Genomic DNA, 27,218 nt, shown 5'->3' with positions numbered 1-27,218 from the left:
CCACTAGACTCAATAAAAACCCCAATAACCACACCATTCTTGACTGGGTCTTAGTTAACAAAGCCCCTCACACGTACCTAGCAGGCTGTTCATTGGTTGATAGGTTCATAGGTTGGTACTAGTCTATCGGCCCTAGGGCCTATAAAAGCCTAGCCATAACAATTCCCTGGCTATTCCTTCCCACAATATTTACTTCCTGGAGCCCTATCTAGCAGGGTGACTGACGTGATCCCTGGGGTCTGTTTACCTGACTCCCTCAGTGACCATTCCCCAACCTTTCTTCTATAAAATCACATTAATAATTGTAAACCCATTACCCACAGACTTATTCACAACAAAGCTAATTTTAACCCCAACTCTTTCACCTCCTCCCTCCAGAACGTAAAATGGTCACCTCTAAAGTACATCAACCTAGACGAAGCAGTCCATTTCTTTAACAGTACCTTCCTTAACATCCTTAACTACCATGCCCCCCTGAGAAAAACCAGAATCAGAACTAAGAGCTCTCCTTGGCTACAAAAAAACACCAAGGGCCTTATGAAAACCAGGGATAAAACATGGGAACGCTGGCACATAACTAAAAAGCCCTCAGATAGGCAACTCTTCCTTGAATTACGTAACAAGGTCAAAAAGCAAGTAAAAGTAGACAAAGCCCTATCAGATGTCCCCAAACTCCTCCCAAAACAACCCCAAGCAATTCTGCTCCACGATTAACTCTATACTCTGCCCAGGAAAAGTAAGCACCCCCTACCAAACACCTCTCTCTCCACTAGGAGCATTGCTGATTCTTTCAATAAACACTTCATAGAATCCATTCCATCCCTAACAAAAAAAGACTTCCCTACACTAAATCCTCCCTCACCCAATCCAAAACCATCCCTCCCTACTTTCTTTCTCTCCATGGTATCCACCTCCTACATAAAAAGACTCCTGCCAAAACTAAAACCCACACAACTAGCAGCCGACCACCTGCCTGCTGAATACATAAAGATAGCAGCTGATTTCATAGCTTATCTTGTTTCCACATTAATCAACCACTCCATATCTGAATCCTATGTACCCACACTATGGAAAATATCTCACATCATTCCCCTCCACAAAGGTGGCCCCTCCACTGACCTGTCCAACTACCGCCCCATTGCCATCCTCTCCCCCCTCTCCAAGATACTCGAAAAATGCATCAACTCATAGGTCTCCAAATCCCTCTTTAACAATAACCTCCTCTCTAATACTCAGCATGGTTTCAGACCAAACCACAGCACTACAACTGCTCTCCTCTCCTTCACCAACCCTATCCTCCATCACAAAAACAATGGTCTCCTCTCCTCTGCTGTATTTCTGGATCTATCTAAAGCCTTTGACACTGTGTCTCACAATCTAATACTCTCAGCTCTACCTGACCTCTCTTTCTCCACACCAGCCACAAACTGGTTCCACAGCTATCTACAAGGCTGCCAGCAATCAGTCATTTGGGACAACAATCTATCCACTCATCTTCCTGTTATTCTCGGGGTTCCCCAAGGCTCCATCCTTGGCCCCCTACTTTTCTCCCTTCTCACCAACAACCTGCACACTGCCACCAAACATGCCTCCCTCATACAGTATGCAGATGATTCCACCCTCATCTGCTCAGCCCCAACTCTAACAGAACTCCAACAGATCACCCAAGAATCTTTCTCTTCAGTTGAAAGCTGGCTATCTAATGCGCGGCTTCTCCTCAATCCAATTAAAACCAAACTCCTCATCTTCCAATCCTCCAAATCTACCCCAAACTCCTCTCACTTTATTATTCAAGCCAAGGATAATACCTCTATTTCACCAACAGTCCACACAAAACTACTTGACATACAAATAGACAATAATCTCAAATTTGACACCCACATATCACTAACAATAAAAAAAGTTCACAAAAAAATGGGTGCTTTATATAGAAGCCGCCAGTACCTCACCAAACCAGCAAGGCTCTCTATTGCCAGTTCCCAACTAATCTCCACCCTACTCTATGCATCACCCATACTTACAAATCTTAGACAGTCAGACCTACACAAACTCGAAGCCTACTACAATAAAATCACAAAATTTGCCACTGGTGCCTCCTACCGCAGCTACCGCTGTGTCTCCCTTAGAGACATTGACTGGCTTGAACTCCCACAAATCCTACACCAAACTCAACTCACCTTTGCTCATAAACTAGTAAACCACCATCTCCAAACCCCATCACTCCATACAATTCTCCAGCCCTACCACTCTTCTAGACAACTACGCTCCTTCAACTAAAATCTACTCCAGATCACCAAAGCCAAAAACTCAGCAGGTGAAGCATTATTTACCTGCACTATATCCAAGCTCTGGAACAACCTTCCCACTACCATAACTACCCTTCCTTCCTGCAGTCTTTTCAAGACTGCACTTAAATCTCACCTAAATTCTCACTGGCTTTGCCCTTGTCCAAACCCTGACTAATAACCCCCCCCCCCAAACTTTCTCTACTTTCTCAGATTTAGAGTATCCTCTCTATCACTATAAAACTGAACTGAAGATTACTCACTGCTTGTTAATCCTTCTAGGATTTAGTTATCATTTAGTCTGTTATTATTCTTATCTAGTTACTGTTTAGAAAATTTGTAGCACTGCGTTTTACTTCTTATTTCTCAATGTTTGTAATTAGAGCTTCTACTCAAGTGTACCTAATTTGCTCCTGTATTTCTCCATGTCACAGTCACCTCTACTGTATACATACCTTGATTGTTCTTGTTTACCATCTACCATGTCATTCTGTGGAGCTTTTCTCCTCGGGCCTCCGCTGAAAAAGGACCTGTATCCAGTCGGAATGTCCCAGTAAACAAATGTAAAATACAAATAAAAAATAAATATTATCCTCAGCAAACCCGAAAGAGTCAGCAGAAATAGCATCCCACACTGTACGCACAGCCACAATGAGTGGAGCCTCAACTACCAAACTAATAAGACAAGCCAATACACTATCCATGACTCTAGTCACAGGGGACTCCATTGTGCTACTTACTGATGCCCCACTCACCAGGCTTAACAAAGAGAAAATAAGAGTCAGTTGTATATCAGGGGCCAGGACCACCAAGTACACATGCACTTATGTCTTTGAACCACATGTAACAATATGATTCAGTCATAGTCCATGTGTAAACAACCGGAGACTTACCTTTCTAGACTATATGAGAAAGACATTAGGGAGCTCTCAGACTATGTGTCACAGGCTGGTACATCTTGCAGTGAACAGAATTCTACATTTACCAAGGATGATGCCACAAAATGAACAGAAAATGACTGACTTTAATAATTGGCTTAGCTTTTGTGTCAGTCTAGGGTGATACAAAATTTGTCAGCACAGGAGAACATGGATAACAAACTATGTTGCTTTGCCAAGGATGGTCTGCACATGTCCACATCCTTGCTTTCGAATATTGGCTAAAATATTTTTCTCCTGCCATATTGCCTCTTTAGGCAAGGACAAATTGACAAACTTTCCAAAATAGTAAAAATCAACCCAAGGAAATCCAGAGATGTTACTGCTCACTATCAGGAGTCTAAACAAGAAGTTGCACTCCCTCCAAGCTCTCCTCACCTTAGATAATGCAGACATTGGTGCAACAAAATAAAAAAGTCATAGCTAAAATTAGTAAGTGTAACACCAAAAAAGATAAAAACTCTCATCAAAATGAACAGATGACTAAGATGACTAATTAAGTCCATCAAAGCAAGTTTTGAGGCAAAGATAGCATCTCAGACAAAATACAACCATTAAGCCTTTTTTAGGTATGTCCAAAACTTCAAAGGCAAGACACAACAGTGTGCCAAACTACTGGTAAATGGAGCCATATTCAGTGAACTGGGGAATATACCAAATTTTCTATCTGACAAATTCAGCTCGAACTTTACTCCCTCACCCCCATCCCTAGCCACTCCCTACAGGAAATACCTCCTCTCCTCCATCCCTAGCCACCCCCTGCAGGAAATACCATCTAACATAACTCCTCCAACTATCAGTACACAACAGGTCTTACAAGCCTTCTTTAAAGCCAAGAATACAGCTACGATGGAACCTGATAACATCCCAGGAGGCCTCCTAAATAGTTGAAATATGATCTATCAGGGCCACTGTTGTTTCTGTTCAATCATAGCTCCGCACAGGTCTGATTAATCTCATATGCAAAGCCATGGAAGGAATTGTTAATGAAAAGATTAACAATGACATAGGAAATCTTTATACACTGACCTCAACATGGTTTGGTTTCGTCAAAGGCAGGTCATGCTAAACCCGGTGGACTTCTTTGACAAGGTCACCAAGGCAATGGATGAGGGCAAAAAAGTACATACTGCCAAGTTAAGGCATTCGATACAATACCCCCTTGGGCATTGTAAACAAACTTATAGAATTAGGCATAATTAGGCATAATCCCCTATGTTACTCACTCGAATGTCAGATGGCTCACAGACAGGACCCAGCACCCAGGAAGTTAGGATTGGAGAGACAGCCTCCAAAAAGAGGATGATCACCAAGTGCAGTCACCCAGGGCTCTGTGCTGGGTCCACCCCTCTTTGACATCTATTTTTCTGAAGTCAAAGCCAATGGCTTACCGAGTTTACAGATGACTGCAGATTAAAAGCAATCATAAAACCTGCCCAAGGTACTAACATCTTACAGGAAGGTCTAGCACAGACAAATGACTGGTGCCAAAGCTACAGCTTAAAACTCAGCATCAAGAAATGCATAATCATACCTTTTGGAATGTTGGATCCCTATAGAAACTACATCATTAATAAAACATTTCTAAAAGTAGAAACAGTAGTCAGGGATTTGGTGATTCGTGTAGATAGTAACCTGGCTTTCAACCGACATGCGTCTAAGGTGATAAGAAAATCATTCTATGTCACTCAACTTATAAGTAAGAGCATGGTATCTGGGTCCAGGGAGGTCATCCTGCCACTGTACTCATCATTCATCAGACACATCATTGAGTATAATGCCCTTTTAGTAATGTACCCGCCTAGGCAAAAGCAACAACTGGACTGTCCACAAAGGATCCTCACAAAAGGAATACAGAGCATAAACACAATGTCCTATGCTGATCACCTCAAAGCTCTATCTCTATACTCTGTTTATTACAAACTGCTGAGAGATGATTTATGTCTGGCATGCAGGGATCCTACGGATGGATCTTTTGCATATCCTCAAAACCAACAGCATCAGAACTACTAGATCTTAGGAGGACTGGGATCATGAGGAGTGTCTCTCTAGTGGAGCTCTGGTGCAGACCCAGAAGGATAACACTGGCTTTGGATGGGGTTGGAAGAATAGAGTAGGTGTGACTTGCCTTATGGGCACAGTGTGTGGCACATGCTCAAACTACACTCCATTGCAAACCCAGCCTGACATTGGCATTGGCACACAGGAGTGGGAGTTAGGGCTATGGAAAAATCTCTCACCAAGCTGCAGTATGATGGCACCTTGCCTAGCCTATTTCACTCTGCAGTGCCATCTGCTATATACCCATTAGAGCCTGCACACAGAGGTACTCTCTGTGTACAGGACCTCTCCCAGTGTGCACATGGGTCACACTGGGTAGTCTGCTTTGGCATGAGATCTGCAGAAGATGAGACTATAAGAAAATGGCAATGAAACAGCTGGGTGGGGTAAAAAAATCATGCTACCGTACTTATCACTGTGGGTCATGTAGCATGTGGTGAGACCTCAGCAATGAATACCTCAATAGTCTAGGCTTATTTATGAACCCAGATCACTGGCGTAGTTCGTTGCAGGCCACTTTTCTATGTAAACCAAACAACCTGTCCTGTTCATTCACTTCCCAGCTAACTGCCTTTAACAATTCAGGGTCATGACAGAACTGAAGCCTTATTCATAACCTTTTAATGGAGACAAGCATGCATGCACATGCACATACACATGCATGTGTGTGCATGTGCACTCACGCGTGTGCACACACACACACACACACACACACACACACACACACACACACACACACACATACACCACAGCTGTCCTGTTTTGGTGTATGTTCCTATTTTCAGGCTTGATTTTAACAAGTTCACACAATTTTCTGATAACCCCATCACATACAATTTTGCAGATATTTAGTAAAAAGGAAAGCAGGTTACATTACTAGCACTTACATCACAGCTGTCCAGATTTTCACAGAATGTTCAGATGTTTGCCTCATATATTTTATCTGTTCCTCATAAAATATGTGATTTTCTGGCAAACCATTGGGATGATCTGAGGACTGATGTCATTAAATAATGATATAATTTGTGTTTCAGACTTCATATCCTTCATAAAATGAATGCTAAGAGAAGTCCTGTAAATCTAGAAACTTTCTGAGTTTATAAGTGCAATTTTAAAATCTATCCCAACTTTTGAACCTTTGTCCCCCGATTCTGTCAGGCTTTGTACATTTTTTTGCACTAAGAGGTTGAGAGGTATGCTGGTGCACTGATAAGCTAAATAAAGATGAATCACATATTACAAGTAAAAATAAATGACTGTGAGAGGTAGATTTTTGGAATATCGTTATGACGCCCGTGCCCTGACCCAGCAATTAAGGAGCCTCATTCCTCACCACTAACACCAGTGAGAGTGTCTCATATATGAGGCAAAGATAACAAATACACACAGTAAAGTGCAATTTCCCTTAGGAGCACACAGAGATCACAGTCTTGCTGGGGCTGGTTGCTCCCTTGCTCTCCAGGTCCCCAATAAGACTCCCCACTGGCACGGCTATAGGGTCCAGATCTCAGCCTAGTGGGCAAGCTAAAACCTCTAGCACCCTCTCTGTCCAACCGGTGCTTTGTGTCCCTGCCCAAGTAGCTGACACACACCACACACACACACACACACACACACACACACACACACACACACACACACACACACACACACACACACATGCACTTTGAGATAATAGTTTATACAACCACACAGACACTCCTGGGGAAGGCTGGCACAGTTTCTCCAGCTGTGCCCCTTTCTCCCAGACTGTACAGTAGTTCCACTTGCCACCACCCACTAATACTTATCAGCTACTCAGAGGCCCTTAAAAGGGTGTCCAATTATTACTGTGCAATATTATTATCCAATTGATAGTATAGCCCAGGGCTAAAGCTATCAGAGTGGCTTTGTACAATTTTACCAAAGGCATGCAAGTACTCTTAAGAGCTTAAATTATCTCTACACAAAACAACCACAGTTGAAAGGTTTTAAAATATTTAATAATAAAAGCACAAGATAATACTTCTTACTACACAGTGCTAGTCAAGAGTTCAGAGATCACACAGAAATACTTAAAATAATTCAGTAGTACAGTTCTGACATCACAGAAAAACACTTAGTCTAATATTTTTAGTTCCTAGCTATTTCTAAAAGAAAACACAAGTCTAAGATAACTTACATATGAGCAAGACAGTGCTGTGAGTGGGATGATCAAGACAAAAATGCTAAATGCCTTCTGATTCTCTCTGTTTACATTGCTATTGCAGTCCGTATTTCCATTACATCATGTTTTTACACTTTCCTGGTGTTCCCAGGCTGACAGAAACTGCATTTACATTCTTTTACACCTAGGCAGAAACCAGAGAAATAAAGGACATTCCACATGTAAATTCTGGTCATTAACTTTAGCCTTAAAACAATAGGCAGGAAGCCTTCATCTAGCCCGGCTGGAGCCAAATTGTAAACATCAAAGACAGTCATGAAATAATTTCAGTTTCAAAGGGCAGACAAGAAATGCTTGACTTAGCTTTCTTTACAGCAGAGGGCAATGTTGCTACATTTTTTTCAGTTCAACATTTCACAGCATATTATTTCATTTAAGAAAACAAGCCTGTAATTCAACATTGATATTTACAAATGACAGAATTATGTATAAAATCTTATCTGGCTAGGCTGGCAGCCTTCACATTTCTCTACCAGTCTTCACCCCCCCCCCCCCGGAGAACTCAAGCTAGTTTTTCAAGTGACCCTTGAGAAATGCTGCTTGAGAGGGTTAGGTCTATATGAGAGTACCTTACCCCATTCTCTGTCTTGAGAGCTCATCTGCATTGGCATTGCTACTCCTACTGCAGTGCTGCACTGACATATCATATGCTTGCAACCCCAGGCTCCATCTTAGCAACTTGGCATTTTGATGGCTGGCTCTGTTTAACCATGTTAGAGGGTTGTGATCTGTCATAACAGTGAATTTTCTTCCATAGAGATAAGGCTGACATTTCTGCAGTGCCCACACTATGGTTAGACATTTCTTTTCTACAGCTGCATAGCATTCCTTCCTGGGTTGGAGCCTATGACTGAGATAAACCACTGGGTGCTCTTCTCCCTCTGAAGTAATATGGCTAAGTACAGCCCCCACCCCATGGTGTAAAGCATCCACCTGCACAAGAAATTATTTGCTGTAATCTGGACTGGCTAATACAGGGGGTCCTCCCAAAACTTCTTTAAGCTTCTGGAATGCCTGCTCACATGCTGGGGTCCACACTACCTTATCTGGCCTGTGAGGGGAGCAGCTATGGTACTATAACTGGGGATGAACTTTCTGAAGTACCCTGCTGTCCCTAAAAAAGTCCTCACCTGCTTTTTGGTAACAGGTGTAGGTCATGCCTGAATGGCTTCCACTTTGGCAGGTTCTGGCCTTATCTTACCACTCCCCACTCTATGTCGTAGGTAGGAGACCTGTGCCATAAACACCTGACACTTGCTCGGCTTAATGGTCAACCCTGCCCTCTGTAGTCTGCCCAGCACCTCCCTGACATGCTGAAGGTGGTCTGGCCAGGGGTGGCTGTATATGGCAATATCATCTACGTAAGCAAGGGCAAAACCTCCTGCTCCTGCTAGGATATGATCTACCAGCCCCTGGAAAGTCGCTGGGACATTCTTCATCCCAAAGGGCATCTTTGTGAATTCATACAAGTCAAAAGGAGTCACAAAGGCTGACTTCTCTCTAACACTGGGAGTCAAGGGCACCTGCCAGTAACCCTTGGTAAGATCAATTGGTGTAAGATACTTAGCCCCACCAAGCTGCTCTAGGGCCTCATCTGTCTTTGGCATGGGGTAAGCATCCAACTCTGTGTGACTATTTAATTTACTGTAGTCCACACCAAACCTGGTGCTGCCATCCTTCTTTGGCACCAGCACCACTGGGGAGGCCCAGGGACTGTTGGACTCTTGAATCAACTCTAGTTCCAACATCTCCTGTACCTCCTCCCTCAGAGTTTGTTTGACTCTCTCAGGCACTCTATAAGGGGCCTGCCTAATAGGCCTTTGGTGTCCTGTATCCACCTGGTGCTGCCCTAGGTGGGTGCACCCTGGTTTCCCAGCGAACATGTGCCCACATTCCTGCAACACTGTTCAGATTTCTTGAACCTGGGTAGGAGATAGCTGCTGAGACATTGCTACCCCTTCCAATGAGGTGTCAGCCCAAGCCTCACTAAGGAGATCAGTTCCCAGATCTTCCTCAGGCTCCTGCTGCAATCCACTGCAAATGCTCAGCACAAGGGCATCCCTATCATGGTAAGGTTTCATCATGTTAACATGGTATAATTTGTGCCCGTGCCTTCTGCCTAGCAGTTCCACCATGTAGTTAACATCACTTACCTTTCTTACCACCTTGTAGGGTCCCTCCCAAGCTGATTGCAACTTGTTGTGTCTGACAGGAATGAGAACCATTACCTGCTGCCCCACAGCATACTCTCTAGCTCAAGCATTCTTGTCATACCATACCTTTTTCTGTTGTTGGGCTTCTGCCAGGTTCTCCTGGGCCAAGCCCATGAGTTCCCTGAGCCTTGTCCTGAGGTTTAGGACATATGCCACAACAGAATCCTTGTGAGACTTGCACTCACCTTCCCACTCATCTTGAACTAAATCTAGAGGTCCCCTCACCCTATGCCCATACAGCAACTCACAGGGTGAAAACACCTGTGGTTTCCTGGGGAACTTCTCTGTAAGCAAACAAAAGATGGGACAAATATTTGTCCCACTCCCTCTTAAACTGATCTGCAAATGCCCATAGCATAAACTTGATTGTAGAGTTTAACCTCTCAACCAGACCATTAGTCTGGGGATGGTAGGGGGTGGTCTTCATGTGCTTCACCCCACAGGACTTATACAGACAAGCCAGCAGGTCTGACATGAAATTGGCACCTCTGTCAGTCAAAATTTCTTTTGGGAAACCTGCCCTGTTGAAAATCTCTAACAAAGCATTTGCCACCTTCTCTGCCTCAATGGAGGACAAAGCCACTGCCTCAGGGTATTGTATAGCGTAGTCCACTACCACTAGGATATACTTTTTCCCTGTGAAACTCGGGGTACTCAGAGGACCCACAATATCCATAGCTACCTTCTGAAATGGCTCCTTAATCACAGGCCAGGGCATCAAAGGGGCTCTCACTTTATCTCCTGCCTTGCCTACCTTTTGGCACTGCTCACAGGTCCTGCAGTACCCTGTTACATCTCTGGAAATTCCAGGCCAACAAACGTTCTGCATAATACACCTCTTTGTATGTTTTATGCCCATATGACCCGCAAAGGGAATATCATGGGCTATGGCTAGAAGTGCCAGATGGTATGCTCTATGCACTACCAACTGCTGTACTCTCTCACCTTCTAACCCTCCCTCAGGGGTCCACTCTCTGTATAGTAACCCTTTATCCCAGTATACAGATTCCCCCTTTCCTTGAGAATCAGGTGTCTCCCTAGCTACCTATTTCAGGCCTTGCAATGTAGGGTCTGAGAGCTGAGCCTGTCTCAACTCTCTCCTTGTAACCCTTCCCAGCTCCCCTTCCACAGGAAGTCTGGCATCCTCTGACAGTGGTGCCTCACTGTCAGCCTGAGTACTACTACTCATCTCTACCTTTGCAGTCACTCTGTCCAAGAGACCATTGGTACCCATAAGCAGCTGTGGCTCACCTTCAGTCTCACTGCTACAGCGTAGCTCACTCCCTGAAGTAACCACCCCACCAGTCCTGGCTGCAAGTATGCAGTCTGTCTGGGTCTCCCCCAGGCTACCAGACCCACATGCTTGTCTCCTAGCCTGACCGCGTGTAACTGCATAAGCACATTGTACTGCTTCTTCAAATCCTTCTCTATCAGGACATCTGTAGGATGGTAGTTTGGTACCCCTGTTGTCTCAAGACAACCTACTATTTGCATTTTGTCTTTCCCACTTACTGGCTCCCTCACCTTCGGTTTCCCACCTTTCCTCTATGGACACCCTTATGCCACATGGCCCCACTGGTTGCATTCAAAACATTTAACCCTAGCTCCTGGACATGTACCTGGACTAGTGGCTTCCCCTGCTACTGGCAGATTCTGTTGTGGCAGTCTGTGCTACCCACCATGGGTTCCTTTAGACCCATGAGCAGTACTGGGGGGATCCCCTTCCTGTGCAGGGCTGCCCTGCTTCCCAGGTATAGGTCTCCTTTCTTCCCCAACTCATCTGAAGTAGCACATTGTCTATCAGTTAACCAGATCCTCATGTCCTCAGGCAAAGTGCTAAGGGCTTGTTCCCTCACCAAAAGGTCTGCCAGCCCTTCAAAAGTAGTGACCTGACATCCACTCACCCACCTATGGAAATAAGTGCTCAATTCAGCAACATATTCACACACACTTATAGGTTCATAGGTTCATAGGTTCATACTAGGCTATCTGCCCTAGGGCATTTATAAGCCTAGCCAGAGTGTGTTTGGCTTTCGCCACCCATTTTAAATTAATTTTGCTATGCCTTTTTTGAGGTTAGTATACTGTGCCTCTGTCTAACAGTGACACAGAAGTGATAGCCGGGGTAAACCTACGATCTCCCATCCACTCATCAAGATTCCTCTTGAAGACAGTCAATGTGGGACTCTGCCTAACCTGGACTGGGATTTTATTCCAGAGTGAAGGGAGCCTCTGGGTTATGAATCTGTCCCTCCAGCATGTCCTATTTATTTCAGTGCTGAGGTTCAAGTCTCTTGAGCGCGTAGCTCGATGGGATTTGGATTTTCTGAGGTGCAGCATGTCCATTAATTCCGGATTGGACATGGCTTTATACGTCAGGCACAGATCGCCTCTGAGCAGGCGGTATGCCACTGAGTAGAGCTGGAGTTTCTTTAACCGGGCAGCATCTGTTTGAGCCCTTTGATCCTCTTGGTGAGGTACTTTTGGGGTCTTTCCAGTTGCTGCAGGTGTCTGGTAAGGTACATCCCAAAAGGGCATTGTACTCAATTATGGGCCTGATGAGGGATGAGTAAAGAGGCGATGACCTCCCTGATCTAGATATGAATCCCTTCATGATTAGGTGGGCTATATAAAATGTTTTTCTAACCACTTTGGCCACGTGGTTGTCAAATGAGAGATTGCTATCAACTTGGGTCCCCAGGTCCCTAATGGCTTCTTCTGTACTTAATGGATTACCACATATGTGGTAATTTGTGGGCACTTTGTTTTTGCCAAAGGGGATGACTATACACTTTTGGCGTTTAGCTTGAGGCCATGGCTCTGGCACCAGTTGTCTGTTTCTATGAGGCCCTTTTGGAGGATGCTTGTGTCAGCTGGAGAGTTGATTATGGCGCCCAGTTTGCAGTCATCTGCGAACTTGGTCAGCCACAGTCCTTCCGTGTTGGCCTGTACCACCGAGAAATATATACCGAACAAGAGAGGTCCCAGGACCGAGCCTTGTGGGACGCCACTTGTAACTGGTTTGGAGTCTGACATGGCTCCAGCAATTCTAATCATGTGGGTTCTGTCCTTGAGCCAGTTTGCAACCCATCTAGTGACATAGGGTTTTATATTTAAGCTGGTGAGCTTATCTATAATGCCCGAGTGGGGTATTGTATCGAAGGCCTTTGCGAGGTCCAGGTAGGCTGTGTGGACCACCTTCCCCTCGTCAAAGGCCTTGGTGACTGTTTCAAAGAAATCGACCAGGTTTAAGAGGCAGGATCTGCCCTTAACAAAGCCAAACTGGGTAGGATCCAGTGTCTGTAGGTCCCCAATATCTTTATTTATGAGGTCCATGATGATCCTTTCCATAGCTTTGCAGACCAAGCTAGTCAGGCTTATGGGGCGATAGTTTCCAGGATCCGTTGAGGCACCACCTTTGTGGAGAGGGACCACTGTTGCTGTACGCCACTCTTTGAGTACATATCCTGTAGTAAGGCTAAGATTGAACAGTAGTTTTATGTTTGGGTTTAGCTCTTCTTGGAGTTCATGTAGGGCGCCGGGACACCATCTGGTCCCATTGATGCTGTGTTTTTGCTTTGGAGAGGCGGCTCTTACCTGAGCATCTGAGATGTCAGGGGCAGCACTCTGTTGGGATAGATATTTGCCCTTTTGGTGGGGAGAGGGGAGAAGTTTGCACTGAACCTGTCAGCTAGGATGTTGGCAATGTCTGTGGGCTCGGTGTATTTTTGTCATTTTGGACTAATTCTGAGCATATCTGGGAATTCCCACCCAGGTTCCTAACATAACTAAAGAAAGCCTTGTGATTATCCTTAGTGTCCTGTGCAATTTTTCTCTGAAGCTGGCCTTAGACGATTTTATGAGTGCCCGTAGTTTTTGCTAATACTGATCAGAGATGCCTTCCCTTTTGGGATTTTGCTCTATCATGTAGTAGCTTCCTCCTTCTATTGTATAGTTTGTTTATGGCTGGGGTCCACCAGACAGGACGTCTGCCTTTGGAGGATTGGGTCTTGGTTTTATTTGGGATTGCATGATCCATGCATTCCTGAAGGTGTTCATAGAATCGTTTATAAAGGATTTGCGGTCTGGGCAGTATTTTCCACAGGCCGGGGCTTTGAAGGATTTTGTCTCGGTTTTGAGGTGTGAAATTTGCTTTAGAGAAGTTTTTCACTGTGGTTTTCTGGGCAGGGGTGGGGTCGGGATGTGAATATCCAGTGAGATTAGTTTATGGTCTGATCTTACCAGTGAGGGATACACTTCTGGTCTGGAGCATAGTGTCCCCATGTTGGTGATGATCAGGTCCAGTATGTTTTCCCCTCTTTTGGGAGTGGTAACAAGTTGTTCCATAGCATTTGAGTTTATAAATTCTAGGAACCTTTGGGCTAGGGTGTTGGAGCTAGAGTAATGCACCCAGTCTATGTTTGGGTAGTTGAAGTCGCCCAATATAATGGTGTTTGGAGAGACCTTCATATTTTCCAGTATTCTCAGGAAGGCCAAGTGGGGTTCTTGTGTTTGGGAGGGTGGTCTGTAGCAGGCTATAAACTGGAAGGCAGTTTTACCCACAGTTAGTTGCACATGGATAGTCTCTGATGCTTCATGCTGTGCCACCAACCTGGAGGTGTGGGTATCTTTGACGAATATTGATACTCCCCCTCCTTTTGTGGTTCGGTCCAAGTTTTGGGGCCGAAAAGCATGGTATGAGGTATAACCTGGTAGTGCTGGGGTGCTCTCAGGAGCCTTGAACCAGGTTTCTGTTACTGCACAGATATCGATGTTCTCCATGCTAAGGAGAGTTTCGTGCGTGCATCTTGAGGTTTAGACTTCTGGCGTTGAGTAGCATTACTCTTCGTTTCTTATCCCTTGTGATACCTATGGAGGTGGGTTTGTCTTTTGAGCCTTGCCTAAAAAAGGCACTATGGGGGTGGCAAGAGCCTTTGCCAATATCCGAAAGCCCGGGGTGACAGGTGCAAGCCGTCCCTAGCGAAGCATCGTGGCTTGTCGAGCATGTCATCCCAGGCTGACAGGCATTGGATCCCCTTTGAATGACACCAATACTTAAGCCAATTGTTGAAATTGATCATCTTGTATTCATATTGTGGCATCATTCTTGGTGAGGGTAAGATGCTACTCAAGGTCAGGGTCATACCGGCCTGGGCTACATGCTCAGAGAGCTCTTCTATGTCTCTTTTCATGTAGTCCAGGGAGGTACGTCTCAGGTCATTCACACCAGCATGGACAATGACTGAGTCATATTTGTACTTGCCTTGGAGTGACCTGAGTGCTTGTGTTATGTGGCGGATCCTAGCTCCCGACAGGCAGCTCACCGTGACCTTCTCCTTGTTCAGCCTGGTGAGCGGGACATCAGTGTGCCTGTTGATAGAGTCACCTATTACAAGTGTATCAGGTGTGTTGTTTAGCCTTAAGGGCTGTGACTGTTCGGCACACTGGCTTTGTGAGCTATGTGTTGCACGTGTTTTGTTTTGGGGTAGCGGTTGCTTGGGTGTCTGCTTTGGAGGTCTCTGCTGCTTAGGCATATTTTTATTTAGAGCCTCAGTATGTTTTGTGTGTTTATGTGTTTGGTTTGTTGTCGTGGTAGGTCTATGTGAGACTGGAATTGTAGTGAGTGTGGTTTCCTTCTCCTCCTGACTGGTTACGCCAGTACTGAGTTGAGAGAGCATAGCCTCCAGTTTGGCTATATGGTTGCATCTCTCACATGTGTTGGAATTTGTTGGGAGGAGGAGAGGGTTGTCTGTGTACATGAGGCAGTTGTAACATTGCCTCAAGATTCCCAGATTCACCAGCTGGACCAGAGAGGAGATTGACAACTGACCTTTGGACATGCTAGAATAGTATTGGGAATTCCTTTATAATTGAAAAAAGGGCCAATGGGGAACAAGGTACTCAAGGAGTTTGTGAGGGTGTAGTGCTTTTAATTTTTAGAGCTGACTTATATAATTGCTTTAGTGAGCAAGTGCCAGGTAACTTAAATGCAATGTGTTACAGGTAACTTAAATGCAAAACGACAAACAGTAACTTTCTTTCAAGTGAAACAAGGAAATAAGTACAGTAAGCAATGCAGATATCACTAGGGATCCACAGAAGTGCTAAAAGGCGCTTTTAGGTGGAATTAGCATTTCAGGAAATAAACAAACAACAAGCATACAAATAAAGCTAGATTCAGCAGGCCTGGATCTAGTCTATGCTACAGCAAACAAGGTGTACCAATTTCAGTAAGAAACAGTTAGAATATGCAGGCACTATAAGCCTCTAACCAGAAATTCCCTGCTAAGAAGGGCAGAGTCCAGCCTCTCCTCCCACAAGAGTGCAGACCGCAATCCTTCCTAACGTAAAATAACTGGCCTGAAGCCCAAGTGCTTAAACCAGAACTAATACACTTTTAGAATAACAGACACTGAGCTCTCAATCAGTAGTTCCCAACTTAGAAGGCTGTAAGCTACCTGTCCTGCCACCACAGTGCAGGCCACAAACCTTCCTAATGTAAAACAACTGGTCTGAAGCCCAAGTGCTTAATCCAAAAGACTTAGAAATGATAGCTACACTTTAATCAAGTTACTACCAGCAGTAATAAATACAACTGAATACTTTAAAGAATGCCTGGATTAGTGCTCAAGTTATACAAACAAAGCTAGATTCAGCAGGCCTGGATCTAGTCTATGCTACAGCAAACGAGGTGTACCAATTTCAGTAAGAAGCAGTTCAAATATGCAGGCACTATAAGCTTTAACCAGAAATTCCCAGCTCAGAAGGACAGAGTCCAGCCTCTCCTCCCACAAGAGTGCAGAACACGAACCCTCTTAATGTAAAATAACTGGCCTCAAGCCCAAGTGCTTAAACCAGAATTAATACACTTTTAGAATAACAGACACTGAGCCCTCAATCAGCAGTTCCCAACTTAGAAGGATGTAAGCTACCTGTTCTGCCACTACAGTGCAGACCACAAACCTTCCTAATGTAAAACTGGTCTGAAGCCCAGGTGCTTAAACTAAAAGGCTTACAATGAGTTACACCAAGCAGTAATAAATACAATTGAGTACTTTTAAGTTGAAGCAAAAGCAAAATAAAGTAGGAAAAAACACAAATACAGTAAAAGCAGATAATTTTTTTTTTTTTTTGGAAAGAGAGAAAGGAAAGAGAAAGGAGTAGCAGAAACTAAGCTGATTGGCCTTCTCAAATGCTCTCCCTGTACTGGGTAGAATGAGGTAATGACACTAGACTGTGAGGAGGGTCCCAGATCAAATTTACACTAGGGGCGGGCAACTGCAAAGCCACCAACTATAAAAACACTATACCAACAGGGAGGGAGTGGGAAACAAACAGCAGAAATGTTACTCACAGCTGAAGAGCAGCAGTGAGCCTTTAAATGAAAGTTTTAAACAGCTAAAGGAGCCACTAGAAAAAAAGAGTTTAACTGCAACAAGTTATCATAAACAAACAACCCAACAGATGCTTAATAAGAGTGGACAATTTCCAGTTAATACCTCACACACAGTGAAACTAGCTAGAAAAAATACACAGTATAAAAAGTGCTATAAACAACAAAGAAATAAAGAACAAAATAAACAAAAAACAGGATACTTAATGTTATATATTGTAGCTCCGTCTACTTATATCTGCCTTGCTTCTATGCTCATGAAACATTTTCCTATATGTTTCAGGTGTTAGCTTAAAAAACTCTAATAAACAATTATTTACAGCAGTATAATCAAAACATGCAATGTCAGACATTTTAGATAATACTGTTACAGCTTTACCATGGAGTAAGGGGGTCAGGAACCGTACTCAGAGCCCTTGGTCAACTTCATACTGTTTACATACCCTCTCAAACATATGAATGAAACTATCAAAATTGTCCCCTTCTTTAAACTGTGGAAGAAATTTACTGACCTTTTGTGCTTCTGGGGTCCAGTTACTCCCTTCCCCATTACCTCCATGACTCTGGCAAAGCGTCAGCATCTCCTTCTCATGCTGCCTCTGCTTCTCATTTTCCTCAGTTTCTAGGCATAGCAGTTTCTCATTCTCCTCACTCTCTAGACGCCGCAATCTCTCAGCTGCTTCTAATTCCACATGCCTGGCCTCCAACTCAAGTCTCTCTAGCTCCTGCTGGATTTTTAAGGCCACTGCAGAAAGGTTGAGCTGTCCATTCTCCGAGGGTATTATATATCCACTGCCAGTCTGATTGTCCTCCTGGTTGCAGCTTTCTGATGCAGCTGCAACCAATGCTGCAGTCAGGTCTGCCTTAGTCAGGTTTCCATGCACCAGTCCCCTAGCCTGGCACATCTCCTCCAGCTGGCTCCTTGTTAGCTTTCCATACTTCTCTGTTGACATGCTGCCTTGCTCACACTGACTAACTAAGCTAACAAAAGAAATAAAACAATTGTGATCTGAACTCTGAGTATTCACTGCATGGCTGTTTTAGAGTACAAAAACACCTTCAAAGCCCACTGTACACAAGCTACAGGATTCACTTTACCAACACCACTACAAGCCAATTAGTATTTTCCAACTAATTAATATGTGATGTGGAAATCTCACCACTGCCAAACAATTAATATGTGATGCCCGTGCCCCTGGCCCAGCAATTAAGGAGCCTCAATCCTCACTACTAACACCAGAGAGAGCGTCTCATATATGAGGAATGGATAACAAATACACACAGTAAAGTGCAATTTCCCTTAAGAGCACACAGAGATTATAGTCAGTCTGGGGCTGGTCGCTCCCTTGCTCTCCAGGTCCCCAATAAGACTCCCCACTGGCACAGCTATAGGGTCCAAATCTCAGCCTAGTGGGCAAGCTAAAACCTCTAGCACCCTCTCTGTCCAACCAGTGCTTTGTGTCCCTGCCTAACTAGCTGACACACACACACACACACACACACACACACACACACACACACACACACACACACACACACACACACACATGCACTTTGAGATAAGAGTTTATACAACCACAAAGACACTCCTGAGGAAGGGTAGCACAGCTTCTCCAGCTGTGCCCCTTTCTCCCAGACTGTACAGTAGTTCCACTTGCCACAACCCACTAATACTTATCAGCTACTCAAAGGCCCTTAAAAGGGTGTCCAATTATTACTGTGCAATATTATTATCCAATTGGTAGTATAGCCCAGGGCTAAAGCTATCAGAGTGGCTTTGTACAATTTTACCAAAGGCATGCAAGTACTCTTAAGAGCTTAAATTATCTCTACACAAAACAACCACAGTTGAAAGGTTTTAAAATATTTAATAATAAATAATAAAAGCACAAGATAATACTTCTTACTACACAGTGCTAGTCAAGAGTTCAGAGATCACACAGAAATACTTAAAATAATTCACTAGTACAGTTCTAACATCACAGAAAAACACTTAATCTAATGTTTCTAGTTCCTAACTATTTCTAAAAGAAAACACAAGTCTAAGATAACTTACATATGAGCAAGACAGTACTGTGAGTTGGATGATCAAGACAGAAATGCTAAAGGCCTTCTGATTCTCTCTGTTTAAATTGCTATTGTAGTCCAGATTCCCTTTACATCATTTTTACACTTTCCTGGTGTTCCCATGCTGACAGAAACTGCATTTACATTCTTTCACACCTAGGCAGAAACCAGAGCAATAACGGACATTACACATGTAAATTCTGGTCATTAACTTTAGCCTTAAAACAATAGACAGGAAGCCTTCATTTAGCTCGGTCGGAGACGAATTGTAAACATCAAAGACAGTCATGAAATACTTTCAATTTCAAAGGACAGACAATAAATGCTTGACTTAGCTTTTTTTACAGCAGAGGGCAATGTTGCTACACTGGTTTTAGTTCAATATCTCACAGCATATTCTTTTATTTAAGAAAACAAGCCTGTAATTCAACATTCATATTTACAAATGACAGAATTATGTATAAAATCCTATCTGGCTAGGCTGGCAGCCTTCACATTTCTCTACCAGTCTTCACAATCGTTCATTAAAATTTACACATTTTACATTGCGCCTTTGATAATATGTTTATATTTTTGCATCGTCATCACTTTCATTTTTTTAATTTGTGTTTCTTAGTTGTATCTTACAATCCTTCTAGATGTGGGAAGAGTTGTGTGCTATTCAGCATTCAAATTCTATGTTAACTTCCAATCCAAATTTTTGTCCGGATATGCCCACTTTCAAGAGTCTTTATATCTATTTTCAACATCTGCAGGTTTAGATGTATTTCAAACACATATACACACTGTACATACAGACACACACACACACACACATACACACACGCACACACGCACACATGCACACACACACACACACACACACACACACACACACACACACTCACAAATTACATGTTCCTTTAGGCAATATCAAGGCTTGCTAGTTCACTTACAGTATGTCTTTCAGTTTTGGAAGGATGCAGGAGCACCAGTGTTGTTTATCACCCCAATACCTAAATACTTCCACACCAGTATATTATAAGAAAAGAGTTCTCTATCTACCTATTCATGTCAACTACTTTTAAAGTGATCCACTACTCAGAAGACATTGAATACATAAGATTACTGACAGCTAACTAACCTAACTGAAGGGAATGTCATATATTCTTTAAACTTTGATGATAACATATGCAGATATGGTTGCCATTAAGAGGAGATCATCAACATTTTTGAGAGATAAAACTTCAGATTAATAATCTACTCTTCATTAGCTTGCTGTTCTAAAATTGTTTGTTAATCAATAATTGCGAAGTTTCGCTTTATGACATTTTAAATAAATTGTTATGTGTACTTAATACCTTTCAGTATCTCCTAACTCTTTTTCCTTCTGCCTACTTGAAATATTTAAATATCCTTAAATTGCTCTTTCTACCTGTCACTTGTATCTTGTATCTGGAATTAATTTATTTTCAATTTTTTGATCCCCCACCAGACCTGCTTGATAGATCCACTATATTTTTAACAAATGACTTTTTTTCTCAAGGCAGAGGGCCAGGCATCCTCAGACTAAGTGAAAGTGCTATAGCCTATTAGTCCCTGTCCGCAGTGCCATATCTATTCATTTCCCCTATGGTGAGAGTCAGTTGGCAGGGAGCAGGCCAGCATCTCAATCCACTGAAGAGGATATACCATCTATCTATGAGCCTCCCTTAATTGCAGTGCTTCTTTCAAGCTCCACTGTTTGCTGCCTGAATACACTGACATTCTTCTGCCAATGCACTTACACAAGGATGTCAAGCTAATGATCAGTGGATGGAATACCTAGTGCTCCCACCAGAGAATACGCAAACATCAAACCAGAGCTATCTCCCTCCCCCAGGAAAAGTACGCCAGCAGTACCCACACTTACCCTTCCTCCATGCCTGGTCCTTGTAGCTCCCAAGCTGCTAACTGAACTTGGATCATTGGGGTCACAGTCAGAGCTTTGTCTCTCTACACTGGAGAGACAGGCAGCACGCTGTATTTATTTTGGATAATCTGGCATCTCTCTCGGATCATTTCTGAAAACAGACATAGTCAGTGTTTTCTTCTTACCTGCCTAGTAAATGAATGCTATGGTTGTACATAGGCTTGTTGCCAACACTTGTTTAATACATCTGCCATAGTTCTTCAGTTTTTACAGTTCACTATCTTGTCCTCCATGCATTATAACTTGATTTGATGCATTATGAATTGCTATTCGGCAATAAGGCTTTCTAGACTCCAATAAGTATATTGTGGGAGAAAGTAAATTATTGCAAATGAGACTTTGGATGCCTGGACTGTATCTCTTAAAAGTAAATAACAAGGAAACAGATTTAACTCAAGCTACAACAGCAACTGTCATAGGCTGCATGCAATCTGAACAATGTATTGCTTAGTGACACTTTATAGGCATGATTAGTTTGATAATGTTTCCCTTAAACTGCATTAACATCCAGAGTCCTCTTTTGTGCAACTTATTAAATCATTCCTAGTTCCTGTGGTTGCATCAGACGGCTACCTCTCTGCTTACTGTGTTCCCAGTTACTCACAATTATGTCATCACGAGACCCAATTGGTTAATTTTAAGTAATACTAGACTTATGTAGTTTTTTGCTGTGAATTTGCATATCGTCTCTCTTGGGACCCCTGTGAAAACAAGATACTGCTCTTTGCGCAAGGAGCAGAGTAGAAAAACAGTTTTTAAATTATTACAGCAACCTCACCTCTGAGCTGTTTCATGAAGCAGAACAAGTTTGCCCCTGATGTTAAAGTCTAAAGACTCAAATGACAGGCCATTATCTCCACTCCCCCCAACCAACCTCATACCGTGACCTATGGATAGTTCATTCTGTCTCTTGGATACAGTTTTTGCAGAATTCATCACAGAATACTAGGGCTGGGGAGGGGTGGGGGGATTTTAAAACTGTAATCCCCTCTGAGCAGCATATGGCAGATATATATCCATGATTCAGAGACAGTATAGAAAAAGAGAAAGGCACAGAGAGAGTGAGGTTTGCAAACTAATTCTAATTCAAACCAAGTAATTGTTGTGAATATGAACAATAACTCAGCAGCTTCTAGTACAAAAAAAGAAAGAAAAAGATTATATGACTGAAATAAACTATGTGAATGCTGTTGGCATCTGTATGCTTAAATGTAATTTCATTTCTGCTTCTGTTTTAAAGTGTTAAGAATATCAGATACATTGTGAAACATAACAAATGTAATGCACCATACTTATTGCTAAAATAGAAACTCAGCACATTAAGTGGTTCCTGTTTCATATGAAGTAGTATTATAAGTGATCATTGCAGCCAACAAATCTCACATTCTAGTCAACAGATTAACAACCAGGAGCTATGTTCAGCCACTGTTCAGTCATAAAACTTCCTTTATAGTCATCATATAATCTAAAGTTTTAATAATTATTTGAAAACAAATAAAAATGATAGACAAAAGGAAATGCCTTTTGTAGTGGTGACTAGATGGTTAAATATACAAGAAACATTGAGTCATATATTCCAACAAAATTATATTCAGGTGATGTCTATTAACTCAACATTTACTTGTCAGCACTACACACATCAAAAGCAATATGCCGAACTTTGGATATATTCTCTGATTGACAAATCCAGTTCCCCTGTGGCAGCCAGTTGTTCCTTATAGGAAGGAAATCCTTTCTGTGGAATTATGAGCTGTAACTTGGAGTTGTCCCATTCTTTTCCCCAGCCTGTCACTATATATATATATATATATATATATATATATATATATATATATGTGTGTGTGTGTGTGTGTGTGTGTGTGTGTGTGTATGTATATATATGTATGTCTGTGTATGTGTGATATATAATATATATATATATATATATATATATATATATATATATATATATATAAAAAATGTGTGTATGTGTATATATATATATATATATATATATATATATATATATATATATTTTTTTTTTTTGTGGAAGAAAGTTCCCCATAACCCCATGTAGGAATTCCATCCATGGATCATCGAATGTGTTGTGACTGGCTCCCAGTTGCTGTACTTTAAGAAAGAAGCACTGATGCGGCAGTCTCATTTGAGGAATATGTGGTTCAGCCATGTGGAACTGCCCTTGTTTTAACTGAAACAAGAACCTACTATTAGAAATGACCTCATTTATATGAATTTTTGTCCGCATGTAGCTGTGGCAGTGGCAAGGACGAAGTATCAATTCATGCACCAGAATCACAGCCTGTTGCCTGTGGGTGGAGTTAGAAGACACTAGGTGGCAGTTCCAAGTTTGTGGTGGAAATATGTTTACAGTCAGACTTGCACAGGAGAAGCAGATCCATCTAGATGGTTTAGATTTTGATTTTAGCTGTGGTGGTGCAGCAGTTAGCGTTGTCGCTTTACAGCAAGAGGTTCTCTGGTTCGATTCTGGGCTAGAGTGCCTTCTGTGTGGATTCTGCATGTCCTCCCCACAGTCAAGTGATGTTTAAAGACATGCAGGTAGGTGCATGTGTGAATGTGTGTGACTTCGTTGAAGGTTGGGCGTCAGGCTGGCACCTTGCCACCGTAAAAATCTACTGCTAATCACAAGCATACCGGACTTCCACTGTGGCAATCCCTAACCGGGAAAAGCCGAAAGACAATACTATTAGGCATGTCTCTATTTCAGGATATCTTGTGCTTGGAGATGGCAGGCCGGAAGTAGTAGGGTAGGCTGAATGCATTTCAGGTAATCCTAGTTTACTCCAACTCTTTTGACAAATTATGTCAAATATTCTGTTTTGAGACAAAAACAGGACTTGGTATTTAGATCTTTGTATCTTACACTGTAAAAAATGCAGCAAAATCATACTATGGTTAATACTGTTGCCATTCAGGGTTGGGGTTCATTCATGACTACTACCTCCTGTTTGGGAAAGGCTTTTATGCTCTGCACATGTCCATATGGGTTTACTTCTGGTACTCTGATATACCCTTACAATAGCATGCTACACTTATTCTAAAGACATGCTTCTGGAGCATTTCTCCCCGGGCATCCACTGAAAACAGGATCTGTGGAACCTAGTCGGACTTTCCCGGTCAACAAATGTTAAATAAATAAAATAAATAAATGTATTTTATTTATTGTTTTATTAATTTACATTCTTGACCAGGATCATCCAACTTGGTTTCCAGCAGAAACCCAGCAAGGAAAACGTTTCCTAACAGTGACAATAGTCATATTATAAACAAATAAAGTCTTATATTGTTTTAGGTAGAACAATTCCTATCAGTCTTATATTTACATGCAATATAATATATTGTAAATCAGCACATAACAGGTGTGTCACCCTGCAGTTAAATAAAGTATTAACATATTTTAGTGAGGCATGTCACACAAATGGACTAACTTGATTTTTTTTCTTAGGTTTATGCTTGATATGAGCTGAATAACTGATGATGCTGAGCTAGTATATTAATATACCAAGACTAGTCGAGAGTAGTAGATGCAGTAATTATCTGGTGTACAAAGTTCCAGTTTCAGAGTGAGATGTGAATTAGGGCTGTCCTAAACAAACTGGAATTAGTTTCAGCCCTAAGTGTTATGGGTAGTTTGCTCTAAATTTATGGAATGCTTACATAGAAGTAGGGGAACCCATTAATGTTAGAAATGACTAGAAGCTTGGTGAGGAACTTAAACGAGGACCTAAAAGAGCATGGTGCATTACATCATCAAACCAGAGTTTGGAGGGGAGAACATTTGTCAGAGTGGTTCAGTAGTCTATATTAAAGTTAAGCTGTTTTTTTTTTAGACAAAACCTGTTATAAGTTCTGAAGGATACAAAGCAATAAGTTTCAGAGGATGATTAGTGGTAAATAACGAGACCTGTGGGTAAGCCTCCTTGATTTTTCTCTGTAAATGTTGAGTATAGATTAATAAAACTGAGGAACTCCTGAGCAAGTCAGGGAGCAAAAAGGCTCTTGCTGAAAGTAGTCCTGCTTAAGTGGTGAGACATTTACTGGAGCAATAAAAAGAACCTAAGCTATGGTTAACTTGATTGATGATGGGTTCAATTGATTGCCATATCTAAGCATGGTGTCAAAGGGACTTGTTTTAATGAAGTTTGCATCAACCAATTATATTCAAAACTGCAGTGGACGAAGAAGGACTGAGTCACGCTTAGGCAGAACTTCATTACTTTGGTTTACTTTAAGAGCTAATGTTTCTCTCCATGCTTGACATGTCATGACGGAAAACTGGAACAGCGTTTTTTTTTTTATTTTGAAAGATATAGTAAATTGCAATGTATTAATGTTTCTCTTCATGCTCAAGTTGACATGAGGGACAACTGGAACACATTTTGAAATATGATTTGGAAGCATATTAAATGGTAGTGTAATTTGTATAATCACAATTGAAGAATGGATGAAAACAGGCATACTATTTTCAAATATTGTGGGGGATGAGTACTGACACCTGAGGAGCACAGAGACTGATGAACTGAGAAGGGAAGTTTTAGTTGACCCATCTTATGGATAGTGTGCAGTGAGTTAGGTAGCTAGTGAACTATGCTACTGTATTAGAAGCAAACTTTAGTATGGATTGATGGGAGAAGAAAAGGTCATGGATGACAACATCAACATCTTTTAATATGTAGAGAGATGTAGCACCTACACAGTTACCCTTACCTCTGTTTTAAGTAGTTTGTTAAGATTAGTCAGGCTATTCCCGTACAGTAGCCAGGATGCTGTAGCCTCACTTGTGGGACTGCTGACAGAGAGAAGCATGCATAGGCTGAATAACTCCCATTAACATGGAAGGCATGCTCCTAGTGTTTATAACAGTGTCTTCTACCTACCATGTGCTTTGAACTACCATCTCACTAGCTTAGCATCCTGGTTTAAACTGCTCTGCATACTTTACAAATTGACATACTTATAATTACAACTCTCATGCTTGTATTTCCCTTTAGTATATCCTCCCTCCCAAGTCCCTGTAAACGATGTTGGGCATCTTCTGTGGGTCCTGTGGGTTAGTACTTCTGTTACTGCTTAAAAACATTTCTGTATACAGTTTTAGCTATCCAATCATGTGTCAGAATCAGTTTATACAACAATGTCATTATGTTCTTGAGTTAAGTTTATAAGTATGAATGCAGTGTTTAGGTCAAAAACTGTCAAAGAGAACTGATTTCTTTATATCAGGTTTGAATGTCATAATGCCAAGTCAGTTATGAAGAATGTTCTTATATATGTGTAAAGTTACTGACTGCCTAATGCAAAGCAGAAGTCTATTCCCCATTTCAGATATCCTAAATGAAATAAAAGATGGCTTTAGGTACTGAATGTATTAATTGTCAGCTTTAAATGATTATTTCTTAATGTATAACACAGCTGATAAATGGCTGAAAAACGACTGATAAATGTCCATATTAAATATTGCTTCTAAGGTTTTATCCTGATACTCCTTAAATGCCCAGATTATCTTACCTCAGATGCAACAAAATGTCAAAGTGGATAAGTTTAGATATTTATATCTATTTTGGTAAGGCAGTTCCTTACTTTGTATTATTTGTGTTGGTAAATTTATTGTTTATTGATTCTAATGAACTAAGATTCCCTATATTAGAAAAGCAAAATACATTATTATACACCAGGATCTGTGTAATATATGCTCTATACAATCCTATCAATTTGCATCTCTGAATGATATGTTTTTTAACATTAGACCCAGCTGATTTATAGCTCAAGAAAATAATTTGTTAACATGTTTTCCTAAGGAAAAGTTGTTAGAGATAATTATTTCAAGGTTCTTACAATAGTAAACAGTGTTGAGTACTGTTGTTGACAAAGTTATCAATTATAAGGATCTTGGTTTACTAAAGTGTATAACACAATATCTGCTTGTGCTTACCTTTAGTCTTGTCATATTTGTCCAGGCACATATTTTTTCTGTAACTGTTTATAAAGACATTTATTATACATTAGAAATTAGACTTTACAATAGTAATCAGCATTGTTTGACAGCCAACATATCTTGCTATATAGAATTGTTGACAACAAAGAGT

The sequence above is a fragment of the Protopterus annectens genome, chromosome 4.part0 (assembly GCF_019279795.1).
Source record: "Protopterus annectens isolate FY-2018-M chromosome 4.part0, PAN1.0, whole genome shotgun sequence".
In the NCBI taxonomy this organism is placed as follows: domain Eukaryota; kingdom Metazoa; phylum Chordata; order Ceratodontiformes; family Protopteridae; genus Protopterus; species Protopterus annectens.
This window is presented reverse-complemented; position numbering follows the sequence as displayed.